This window comes from Lepisma saccharinum, chromosome 6 (assembly GCF_977018435.1).
Source record: "Lepisma saccharinum chromosome 6, izLepSacc3.1, whole genome shotgun sequence".
Lineage (NCBI taxonomy): Eukaryota > Metazoa > Arthropoda > Insecta > Zygentoma > Lepismatidae > Lepisma > Lepisma saccharinum.
In genome coordinates, this window is record NC_139234.1 from 80,267,168 (window position 1) to 80,280,192 (window position 13,025).

Below are 13,025 nucleotides of genomic sequence, written 5' to 3' on the forward strand. Positions count from 1 at the left end.
AATTTTGGGAAAAATAACACCGTATAGTAAAATATAAAAAATAAGAAAATGCACCAATAAAAAAAGGTAAAAGGCTAATCTGTGCATAGCACCACGCCATGAAGGCGTATAGGGGGTGTGGGGGTAATGGTGTTGCCCACGAAACGAGACTTTTGCCTGTCTCGTGGAAATGCTGTCTCGTCTCTAAAATATTCGTTTGTCTCGGGACACATGATCAATCTCGTCTCGTCTCGAATTTTTAAAAGCCTGTCCCGTCTCGTCCCGTGGGCAACACTAGGGGGTAACGCCCCACACTTTCTTGATCCGGTCGTGAGTGGGGTTATGTGATCAGCATCACCTTCCTGATCACCTTTACCCCCCAGGGTTTCTCCCAGGTATTCGACGCTGGGTAGGCGCCGGGGCCGCTTCCATCGTTAGAAAAGTTCCCGGATTTGAACCGGCCGGGGATCGAACCCGGGACCTTTAGCATGGTAGTCAGACGCGTTACCGACTGAGCCACCGCGGCCACCAATTTGAAAAAAAATAACAAAATATCAAGGTCCCTACCGATTAGGCATAAATAAAACATGAATATCAGTTGTAATTTATTGCATTAGTAACAGTGAGTCCTAACCTAATTTTCAGCATATTCACCGCCGTTGTTCTGGCATTTGTCGTAGCATGGCACTAAATTTTGTATGCCCATGGTATATGTGTCTGACAGCAAAGACTGTAGCATCGTCGCCTTGTAATCAAGGGGTCCCGGGTTCGATACCCGGTGGAGGCATATAGTGGTTCGGATCCCACTTTAAACTGTAGGTCCAGTCTCGATTAGCCTTACTGTGCATAAAGTGGACTTAAAACACCAACTCAAACCAAACCAAAATCAAACCAAAGACAGCAAAGACTGGAACTATCTCTACTGCAGTGTAGCTGTCAAATCCTTGCCCTGCCAGAAACCTCTTCAGTTAAACAAAGAGATGAAAGTCGGTACATTCAAGGCAAGGGCTGTACAGGGAGTGGTCCAAGATCTCTCACCTGAAGTGATGCAAAGGGCCCATGTGTACTCAGCTGTATGGGGTTGTGCACATTCGATTGGCCTTCCATGAATTGTCTGCACCATCGTCTGACCATACTATCACTCACAACGTCCGGTCTGCATATCTCACAGGATTGCTGGTGGCTCTGTGCCAAATTCTGAACGTGCAATGTAGGCTTCATCGCATTCGGCGGGAGACTGTATGAGAGCTGCAGTCTTTAACCTAGAACTGTCCTAAAACTGCTGCATTGCAACTGTACCAGATTACAGTTACATGCCACTTCTTCCTGCCTGCATGTGTGTGTGTGTGTATCTCTGACCACTAGTGCTGCGTATTGGCACCATTGGAGCTTTTTTCAGGATGCCCCTCGTATATGAACTTTCAGAAGCTTTTATTATTAAAGTGTTCCTGTTTTAATGTGTGGTTAGCTAAATCAGGTACCTATACAATGCAATTCTATAAATTCCTTGCGTTAAATTTCTAATACCTACATACCCTTTTCGTCAGCATTAATGGTATAACTGTATGTTGTCAGTTTCACAGTACTTCACTTGGATATACTGTACTGAAGCAGAAATCTCATTGATAATGTAAGGAAATATGACACTTTGTTCGATTCAATTGTTTCACTTATATGCAAGAGTTAAGTTGTTTGCTTTACAGAGAAGTAGCTGTATGCATCGAGAAATGAGTCAGCACTCACGGTTCTTGCAAGCAGAGGGTTGCAAACCTCAGTGGAAATATCCATATAATACCGAGAATGTATAAGGAGACTGATAAATTACAAATTGTATTTCTTAATCAATCACTCTTCACTCTTATCTCATTTAGTCGTAACTTTAAAAATAATCAAGTATTTTATTTTAAACTTACTGCGTATGACAAAATTCCGTAATCCTTCCCTAGCTTGTGAATTGTAATAATTTTCCAAATTCACAGTTTTGCAGTTTGAATTCAAATCATAGAGAATAGAGAAATTAAGTCAATTTCATAGAAGATAATATTGGTAGTTAACAAAACCATATCTGGATCTGTATGAGTTTATTATTTCCATTTGCAAAAACATCGATTTAGTTTAGTTTGTAATTGTCAGGGAAAAATGTAAATTTTGTCCTGGAAAACCTGGAAAAGTCAGGGAATTTCATTTCTGATTGTTTGTAGCCACCCTGGTATAAGCAACAAAGAAAGCAGTGATTCAATAACAAAATGGTTTATTGAATTTTAATGATAAAAAAGTGTGGGCCTGTGACCCCATCCCCCCTCAGGTAAGTTCGTTTCCCGTTCGGTACGAGTAAGCTAGGGTTACCATAAAGAAACATGACAAGTAAAAACATCACTGCAAATTGAAAAATATTTGCATATTTATTTACCTAAAGTTTCCGATACAGTACTGAATGACCATTTTATACTGAAACAGTATCAGCCTGAGAACAAAACAAAGAATACAAGATGGCACAGAAAATAAATAAAAAACTTACACATACATTCTTAACAACTGTCGGAAACTATGTTCAAGCATTTCAACACTATAAAAGCGCAAAAACAACGCTTGTTTTAAGAACACAATTGTCTTCGTAGGGATGGATGGAGAGATATTCCTTTCAGGTTCGATCAAAGACCTCCCTCTGAAGACGAATTGGTGTTACACCCACATCATCTACTATAACCCTTATTGTGTAGGAAACGTACTTTAAGTTGGTTGCTATCTGGTCTTCATGTAAGTTCTCTGAAATGATTTACTTTTGTTGACTGTTTTCTAGAGATTAAAAGCCTCTGCCTTCCGAAGTTTTGCAATCAACCTCATAACTCAAGAAATGTAAAATAATTCAGTATATGATTTAGACAAGTAACGCTTACTAACTTTTACCATATATTTAACATAAAAATTAGAGGAAATTGCCTAAATTTGGAATACCAATCGTCTTTGTAAATTTAGCTAACTATAGCAAATTTCAGTACTGGCAAAGAAAATATGTTACACTTTCGTATGTTTCTTAAGAGTATTCACCATCCAGTTACCTTAAAAACACAACAGGAAAAAAAAATTGAAATCGTAAAGAAGAAATGTCAAAATTCCATCATAAGATAAAGTGCTCCAAATAAGAAATACCACAGAAAATGAATAAAATAGGGCTTGTAATATAGAATACTAGTAAAAATTCATAACTTACGCAAAGTTACTAGGCGGTGTCCAATTTCTGAAAATCTACAGGACTATCTTCAAAATTACGGGTTAGGATTGAACCTCCCAAATTTTCAGAACCATCTTGAATTGTATTATTGGCACTGGAGAAACCACCCATAAAATTATTTTCTTTGCCAGATGTGGTAGGTGTAGGCAAAGTTGAAGGGATATCATGGTGGGCTACGATTGGATTACAAACATTATATGTAGATGGGACAAGAGCGAGAGGTGTTCCAAAAGTACGAACTCAAAACTTTTGCTGTCCATAACAAGATACTCCATCATATTTTTTTGCAACAACGGGAAAAACACACAAGTCTTGGGACATTTTTTATTTTAATCTGCACACATTGATTGGCTCACAGGAAAAAAATCATGGAGCTACGAACGTTGCATGCTGAAATATATATTTATATTTTATCGATATACTACACTCCTGCAGTGAGCTGTCGGGAGCGACACATAAGCAAATCCTAAAACTTTGACGTCCTGTAACTGTAAAAGCATAAGACTCAAGAGAAGAAAAGATGTATGTGGTTTCTTACCTAGATCAAATTACAAATACACAAAATTTCGTTGAAATCAGTGTCGGTGGACGACATTTCAATTCTTTATTGGGCGAATTGACATGGGATACACCAGTTCGCCATTAGCGTTTTTCATAAATTAGCATCGATTTTATACATAAGCCATTTTTTCATAACTTGTTAGAACATAGCTAAAGGACTAGTGAAACATAAATATAGACAAGTTCAAATGACCGCCTTTGACCAAAATATTATTATTTGTAATTTGATGTCTTTTGCAGTACGAAACGTGCTTTGTTTATGTAAAATATTTTTTTGCAACAATGAGAAAAGGCACATAAGTCTTCGGGAAAATTTTTATTTGAATCTACACAATTTGATTGGATAACAGAAAAAAAATCCATGTAGCTACGAACGTTGCATGCTGAAATAATTTTATTTTATCAATGTACTACGTTTCTCCAATGAGGTGTCAGGAGCAACATGTAGGCCTATAAGTAAATCCTGAAAACTTTGGCCTCCTGTAACAGTAAAAGTCTACGACCCAGAGAAGAAAAAAATGATATTGTTCCTTACCTAGGTGAAAGCTACAAGTGTACACAATTTCGTTCAAATCCTTGTCTGTGGGTGACATTTCAATTGTTCATTGGGCGAATTGTCATGGAATGACCCCCCCCCCCCCACCTTCATCAGTTTCATCATATCATCCCTCGTCTCTTCATTTTCGCGATTAGCCAAAAGTGATAGAAAGGCGAAGTCAAATAACAGCATTTATTTGATTTGACTTGCCAGGAATCGAACCCTGAAACCCTGGCGTCGTAGCGCGTTGTGCTAACCACTCCGCCACTGAGGACGGTCCTAAAAAAGAGTTCCGAAAAATCAGCTTCCCTCTGACAACCATGTAAAGCCCACGTGGAGCCCAGTAAATCCCCCCCCCCCTCAAATCTTTCCCACCAATAGCATCCGTTTTAGAAATTGACAGTGCTTGTCAATTTCCGCATGGAGTAAATCGTCAACCTCATCACAAAGTGCCGTATATCAATTTTTGCAATTTTTCAAGAGAGCTATTTCAAGGTTTTCACACATTTTAAAAGTATTACTACAGAAATAATATTTTACTTCTCAATATTTAGGATGCGTGTTTACTGAAGATTAAAGTTTCTTTTAAAACATTCTCAAAAATGGTGTTATATCTAGTGGTATATATAGGGGCATAAATAAGATACGACCATTTGTGACGAGTGTGGTATGTCCAAACGCTTGAGATACGACACCTTTTTTAAAGTGCGTCATTACTTGATTGAGTAACTTCTTGCATTATGTGTTAGCTTATTGACTTGTTGTTATTATTATTGTGATGCTGTATCATTGTGGTAGTTTATCACTTTATTTTTCCTTGCTTTTCCATGAAAATATGAAACATTTTATTACAAAATACTTTACATACCTGTAGAAAATGAATGCAATTTTTCGATTGAAACAAAGTATTCAACTATAAGAATAGAACTTTGATACTGTGCTTCAACACATTCATTTCTCTATTGTTATCTGATTTAGGTTAGAAATGAGAAATATAGATCCTAGTGGCAGCGAAACACAGTGATTGATTCATAAACATTTCTGACGAGGTGATGATGCATTCATACCATTAGCAGCAATTACAGCCTTTAGTACTTACATACCGTGAAACTGTAGTTAGCAAATCGTCGTTTATAACATAGTGCAGTTTCCTGGCATTTGGACACGTAAATAATTTGTTGTAAAACACATTCAACGCATCCATCTCACATTACAGAGTCCAGCACGTTTCGGTTGAGAATTCGCACATAGGGGCAGGCCTGTCATCATACACTATATAGCCAAAAGTAACCGGACAACCAGTTCTGTTCGTTGCCAAGACACCGGCCAGGTAACTAATAAGATGTCGGACCTCCCTTCGCTATTATTGCAGCATTTACTCTTCGACGCAGGTCTTCCACTAAGTTCTAGTACGGTATATTGCTGGTGGAATTATTTTGCATTCGTCCTGTAGCCTCGTGAATAGTTCATGGGTTGCTTTCGCTCGAGTGGGTCTAACACGCAACCGACGCTCCGGTTCATCCCAAAGATGCTCTATGGGGTTCCAGTCGGGGCTTTGAGCGGACCAGCTAAGCACATCCACCTCATTGTCCTCAAACCACGATGCAATGGACTGTGCTTTATGGGCAGGTGCATTATCGTGCTGATGGAGAAAAGGGCCCATTCCAAACTGTTGCCACAGTGTGGGCAGCATGCTATTGTCTAAAATGTCCTCGTAAACACCACTGTTCATGTTGCCATTGAGCAGAACTAATGGCCCGAGCCCAAACCAAGAATAACAGCCTCAGACCATGACCCTATATACCTCCACATTCAATTGGGTGTCCGGTGACTTTTGGCTATGTAGTGTACACTGGCGCCTTTGAATCACTATTTTGCTCGTTGCCTGACTGATCTTGATGAAAGCATTTCTGAAAGCACTATCCTCGGTATCCCCTCCCCTGCACCTTTTATCGTTCCAACCAGGATGGCAACCACGATCTTCAGACTCACGTTCCCAAGGTTGCGTAAACTCGAGTTCACAAGATAGCTCGGGAAACAAACATCGTTGCCGAAAACCCAAAGGTGAAGGCCTTGGTGAAGATTGAAGGGAGCATTATGTAATCGTTTTATGGCGAGTGCGTTCCCATCGTGGAGTGGTCGTAGACAGTAATAGAGTGACTCGCGGGGCGTTGTGCAATCCGTTGCTGGCTGGCTCTGGAAATTGTGATACTTTGGTTTGTGATGAAGGAAGTGTGGTATTTATTTGAGGTGCCAACGGACTTCGTTTAAACTGTTCAGGCTTGCTAAGGAATAATTTAGAAGGTAGGTGATTTTGAAGCTGGGGTGGCCTATCTTCGGCTTCTTTCCGGGGAGGGGGCGGGGATGGGTAAGTTTTTGTTACCGCTGGTGGTTGAGGGTTCTTTATACGTGACCTTTTCCTAATAGAATTTCCGGACTTTTTCACGGAAAAAAATTACTGTTCTGAAACTACAGGATGTCCACATGAAACTTCCCTCATTTGAAATTACAATTGTGAGGAAACTATTCGACATAGAGCCTTGTAGTTTGTGGCATCATGTAGAGCAACTCAAGAAGTTATTTATTTCTTTCATTTTTTTGGGTGCTGAGTAATTATGCGCAGTGCGTGTTGTGGTACGCTGAAACGAAGTCGCCAATTTCAGTCCAAAGTCATTTCAGACGTGCGTTTGAACGGGAGCCACCAGACGTAAGACTATTAAGGCTTGGTATGACAAGTTCCTAGTATTAACGGTCAATCAGGTTGACATTGGGTCAATATTGAGTATCGGCTAGACCTTTTGAGGTTACGAAAGGAGCCCACGTAGAAGGGCACTAAATTAAGAAAAGCAATAAAAACTACAACTTTGAGTTGCATTACATGATGCCGCAAACCGCAAGCCTCTATGTCGAATAGTTTCCTCACAATTATAATTTGCAATCAGTGAGGTATAATGGACACCCTGCATATCAGGACCGAGGTTCCTGGATACGAGTCCTGTCCCTGGCATGGTTGTTATGCGGAAACGTAAACGGAATTATGTAAGTTCGGAATATAATCCTAAACAGAACATCCTCCTCGATGGTGTAGTGGTAAAGCTGTTACCTTGTAATGAAGGTCCAATTAGCCCATTTGAGTATAAAGTGAACTTCAAACGGAAACTTTATTCCGAAGCAGTTAACACTTCTCGCTCAGCGGGACTGTAAATTTAGATTTTTTGTGACGATTTTCGCCCCATTTCGCAACTTAATCTTAACTGGCATCACTTTCTAACATTTGATATAATGAAATGCAACATTTAACAAACTTGAAACGAAATAGTTGCAAGTACTATCTGCAATAATGTTATTCCCTAGACACTCATAAGTGAGGGAAACATCTTTTGTAGCAAAAATGGCGACACTCTAAAAGTTTAGAGGGGTGGTTAGTATACAGCGTTTCCTGTCCACTTGCTGCATGCGTTTTGCAGGTTTCCAAATTATAATATTTGTGGTGATTTCCATCCACAGAAATGTGTTCAATCTGTTGATCATGGCGAGTTGTTGGATATACTCTATGTGATCAGAAGTATCCGGACACCCACCTGAAAATAAAGTACAAGTTTGGGCAACCCTCCATCGGGAATACTGGCAATCAATACGATGTTGGCCCACCCTTAGCCTTGATGACAGTGTTCACTCTCACAGGCATACTTTCAATCAGGTGCCGGAAGGTTTCCTGAGGAATGGCAGCCCATTCCTCGCAGAGCGCCAAAATTAGAAGAGGTATTGATGTGGATTGGTGTGGTCTAGCATGAAGTCGGCATTCCAAAACATCCCAGAGATGTTCTATGGGATTCAAATCAGGACTGTGCGCAGACCAGTGCATTAGTGGGACGTTGTTGTCGTCAAACCACTCCCCCACAAGCCCTGCAGTAAGAACGGGTGCTCGGTCGTGTTGAAAGACATAATGGTCATCCCCGAACTTGTCTTCAACGGTAGGCAGCATGAAAGCTGTTAAAATGTCAACGTAAGCTTGTGCCGTGACATTGCCATATAAAGCAACAAGGGAGTCAAGCCCCCTCCAGGAGAAACATGACCACACTGTAACCCCACCACCTCCGAATTTCACTGTCGGCACTATACAGGCTGGCAGATGTCGTTCACCAGGCATTCGCCACACCCACACCCTACCATCGGATCGCCACATTGTGTACTGTGATTCATCACTCCACATAATGGTTTTCTACTGTTCTATGGTCCAGTTTCGACGCTCCTTGCACCACACGAGGCAGCGTTTGGCATTTGTCTGTGTGATGTTTGTCTTATGGGCAGCTGCTCGGCCATGGAAACCAAGTTGCCGCACCTTCGCCAAACAGTAATGGTGCTTGGAGTAGATCCTGATGCAGTTCGGAATTCCTGTTTGATGGTGGCGATGGATGATTGACGATAAAGCTGTACGACTTCAATACTCGATGGTCTCTGGAGGTCAACATGGGAGGTTGGCCAGCACGCTTTTGGGTTGTACACATCCCTTCACTATAACATTGGAAACAGTGGACAGAGGGATGTTTAGGAGGGTGGAAATCTCACACGCAGACTTCCTACACATATGGCACCCAACCAACTGACCACACGTTGAAAGTCTGTGAGTTCCTCAGACCATCCCATACTGCTGTCTCACACTGTGTGCAGACTACTGAGTTCGCTGACTATGTGCTCCACGCGGTAGATGGCAGTACTGTGTCGCCCTCTATGATAAACACACATTTCGCAGTGTGTCCGGATACTTTTCATCACATAGAGTATATAAAGTCTGTCCACTGTATCGAGAAATGTTGATTTTTTTAATCGCCAGATTTCGATGTTTTACGTAATATAAAATTGGTTCCAGCGAGCGGGAAACACAAATAACTGAGATATTTGATCCCAAAGTATGTCTCCCGCAAGTAAAAACCTGCCATTTCGGAGTACTTTCGCAGCTTTTTTATTGGTATAAACCATTTGTATGCACACTAAAACAGCGAAAGAACACGTCGGAAATTCCTATCAGCTTCAAACCTAACACTCCTAACTTAACGACGTAAAATTATAGTTGCTGTTGTGGATTGTCGTGTTGGGTGCTATATTCCCTTGCGGGAAGCCTTCGGGCTTTTCTGCCTCACGATAATGTAACACGCTAAGGTTACAGACGTACTTTATTTCACAATAACATAACTTCGCAACGGAAAACTTTCATAAACAACATAATTTTCTTGAACCATGCAAAATATTAACTTTCTCGAGGGTATACAGAGGGTGTATCAAAAAGGCAAAATATGAACTTTTTATGCTTACTATAAAATACATTGACCAAGGATCGAACAGTATGGAAGGGTTTTGAATCTTGTGCCACATAGGAGAGACTGGAGCAGAATTAAACGTCGGGAATTTCCCGGCAAAGCAAGGAAATTGTGCGGATTGACAGCAGGCCCGTAGCCAGGAATTCTTTGTAGGGGGGGAGTCAATCCTAGAGGGGGCAAATTTTTAATATATTGTGTCGCATTGGCAGATATAACAGGGTACACAGAGGCACTTGCCCCTCCCCCAAAATAGATAAGTAACAGAAAAGGGATGATATCTTGAAACTGCAACGAACAAAAAAAAACCTTCGAGCAACATCAAATAGTAATATTTCGATAATGACCTTTCCAGATGGATAGAATAAAGTTTAACATAAATAGGCTAATAGGGACTGTATCTACTTCATATTTAAAGGTCCTCTCTGCAGAACTGATTAAGGGAGCCCTTTTGTAAATCATGCTTCATAATGATTCCCTCTAGTTTCCAGTATGCAAGATTTTTACGCACAAAGGAATCTAACGAGAATCCAACAACGCCATTGTGTTGTGTTATGCAAGAAAAATCGAGTTAATTAAATAATAATGGTTACATATTATCTACACTTTGATGAATTGTGTAGAAATTTGTAATACATTTTTTTGTACTTGTTAAAACATTAAAACATGGGTACCTTAGTCCACCACGGACTCTTTATTTCCTTCAAAAGGGAGACTCTTGCATGACTACAGACAACGTTTGCCTACTTGTTATATTAACCATTTTGCAAAATATTGTGTGAATTGTATTATATTATAGTTGAAATACATGTTTTCATACCTGACAAACAAATAGGAATCCCTTGATTGATCAATGACTTCATGTATTAGTGTCATCAATAATATTTCATATTAAGTTTTATAGAGAGAAATTGATTTACTAGGGCGCAAATAATTTTACGGGGCGCCATGGCATTCTCTTTAACATTTTTTTTTCCATTTGGCTCCCAGGGCCGACTCCCGCCGCCCCATAGCTATGGTTATGAACTTGGACCATAATTAGCCGCCTGGAAGAAAAATGCAAGGAACACGTAAAAACTAATTCCATCATAAGTATCCAATTGTCCTGCTATTCTTAGATTATCCTAGTCTTGTTTTCTTACTTCAATGTTTGCTTCCCCTAGTAGGCCAGTCAATAAGAGGGTCCAATAAGGAAAAAATCAGGGAAAGCTGGAACAAATTTTATTATTTTTCTAAAAGGGTTCTTCACAACACATTAATTTTGCACCTTTGTACCAACCCGGATTTGGCCTCCATCTTTGAAAAATGGCGCACAAAATCAGTTTTTTTGCAAATATCTCGCTTGGAAAGCACTTTACAGCAAAAGAGGTTATGATAAAAAATAATGTACATAAAATTCTCTACAAAAAAGGTTGGTTCTGTGTTGTGTCTAGGGTGTTCCGTTTGAGTGTTAGATGACCGAGAAAGTTTACGTTATTTTCCCACCTCATTTTGCAAGCGCGAAACTCAAGGAAGCACCTGGTACATGATGTTTTGCAGTATATCTCTTCCATAAAACTGGACTTATGATATTTGTTCTTTCTTAAGAATGTCATTTATGGTTCAATTGCTTTTATCGTTGCATGCAGTACTTTATAGGAAATAGTTTACTGTGTGCGGGAGATAATATGTTTGGTTGGAAAGTCAAGGTATCTCCAAAGGAACATGTTGACTTTGTCCAAAAGAGCTATTTAACAATAAAACGCCAATCTAATCGAGGAGTCCCAGGGTCGTTACCCGGTGGAGGCACATTACACAGTGGTTTGGAGTCCATTTTGACCTGTGGGTCCAGTCTCGATTAGCCTATTCGTGCATAAAGTAGACTTAAAACAACAATTTAAGCCACAATAACACGATCACAAAAGTTTTGGTCTCTGAACTGGTCAGATATGACGACTGAGCCGTGATGTGCCCCATGAAGAGTTGTGGGAGAAGTGACTGACTCAATGCTAACCAAGTGGATTTTTGGCTTGTCTGCTAGTTCACAGATAAAATAGATGAGCTGCATGTCGATGTACGAAAGTCTCTTATATCAAGGGATAAGCAAAGACTTCCAGTTCTTTTGCCAGTGATTCTCTTCCACCATTCCCTGGTTTTAATGGTATAAAGTCAATAATTACAGGATTAACAGGGAACAAGAAAACCAATCCTTCGGCAGCTCATGATGTTAGAATGTCTTCAATGTTCAGTATTTGGCAAATGTCAAGTTTGAACGAAATAAGAGAGATAATCACTGGATCAGTCAATTCTGAAGTGAAAATCAGAGATGTATTGTATTCAGTTGATCCAGAGTTTTTATTTAAAATAATATTTTGCTAAAAAATCACAAGACCTATTCAAAGAAAGGCCACGCATTGCAGTAGAGAAGTGAAGAAAGCTAGTGGGCGGAGCGAAGCAGTACAAGCTCCTGTAAATGGCTAGTAACTACAGTAGTTTTCCCCCCACCACGCAATTCTGTCCATCTCACGCAGAGGTATCGAGTTAGGGCCCCACACTTTCTTAAGCACGACCGAACGTGGGGGTGATGTGATCAGCACCATGCCCCTGGCCGCCTTGACCTCGATTTTCCTCCAGGTACCCCCTATATACGACACTGTGTGGATGCCGGAATCGCTTGAGCAGGTGGAAAATATCTCCGTTCTCCCCTGCCGGGGATCCAACCCAGGTCTGTCGCGTGATGGTCAGATGTCCTAACGACTATTTTTCTTTCCTTAAGGAATACTCCTATGCGGTAGTATTCCCCGTCATTCACCATTTTCTCAATTTTCACACATACCACTTTTTACTAATATTCTAGGTTTTTCTCATTACGGACATACACAAACATCCATGTCCTAGCCGGGATTCGAAACCGGGGCCCCTGGCATTGCATCCTGCTGTGAAAACCACTCCGCCACGGAGGTCGACAGGACTGAGCTACCGCGGCTCGTACATTTAGAATAGGTATTTTCATAAGAAATAAGCCCTCAAGTTACCTTGGAAGGAAGTTTCCTTGTCTTTCGCTCATGTAAAATAGAGTGGAGAAAAATAAGAAATTACTCGCTCCTCTAGCACCCCAACGGTGCTTCTTAGAACAAAAATGCACAGAACCAACCTTTATTGTAGAGAATTTTATGTAGATTATTTTTTATCATAACCTCTTTTGCTGTAAAGTGCTTTCCAAGCGAGATATTTGCAAAAAACTAATTTTGGGCGCCATTTTTCAAAGATTGCGGCCAAATCCGGCGTGGTACAGGGGTGCAAAATTAATATGTTGTTAAGAATCCTTTTAGGAAGATAATAAAATTTGTTCCAGCTCTCCCTAATTTTTTCCCTTTGTTGACTGGCCTATAGAATGGACTTCTGTCTAAGCCGGGGGGGA

At 40.4% G+C, this 13,025-nt stretch overlaps 1 protein-coding gene across 7 annotated transcripts in view; it reads left to right on the top strand.

The window, feature by feature from the left end:
• The window catches only part of rdgB (retinal degeneration B), a 336,815-nt gene that overhangs the window by 34,982 nt on the left and 288,808 nt on the right, over positions 1 to 13,025 (top strand). The window contains exon 1 of one of the 7 annotated variants that reach the window (XM_083124204.1): positions 6,477 to 6,614. The exons of the other annotated variants lie outside the window; for them this stretch is intronic. The gene's annotated coding sequence lies outside the window, so the exon portion shown is untranslated. Of the gene's footprint in view, positions 1 to 6,476; positions 6,615 to 13,025 lie in introns of those variants that run through there. 7 annotated transcript variants of the gene reach the window in all.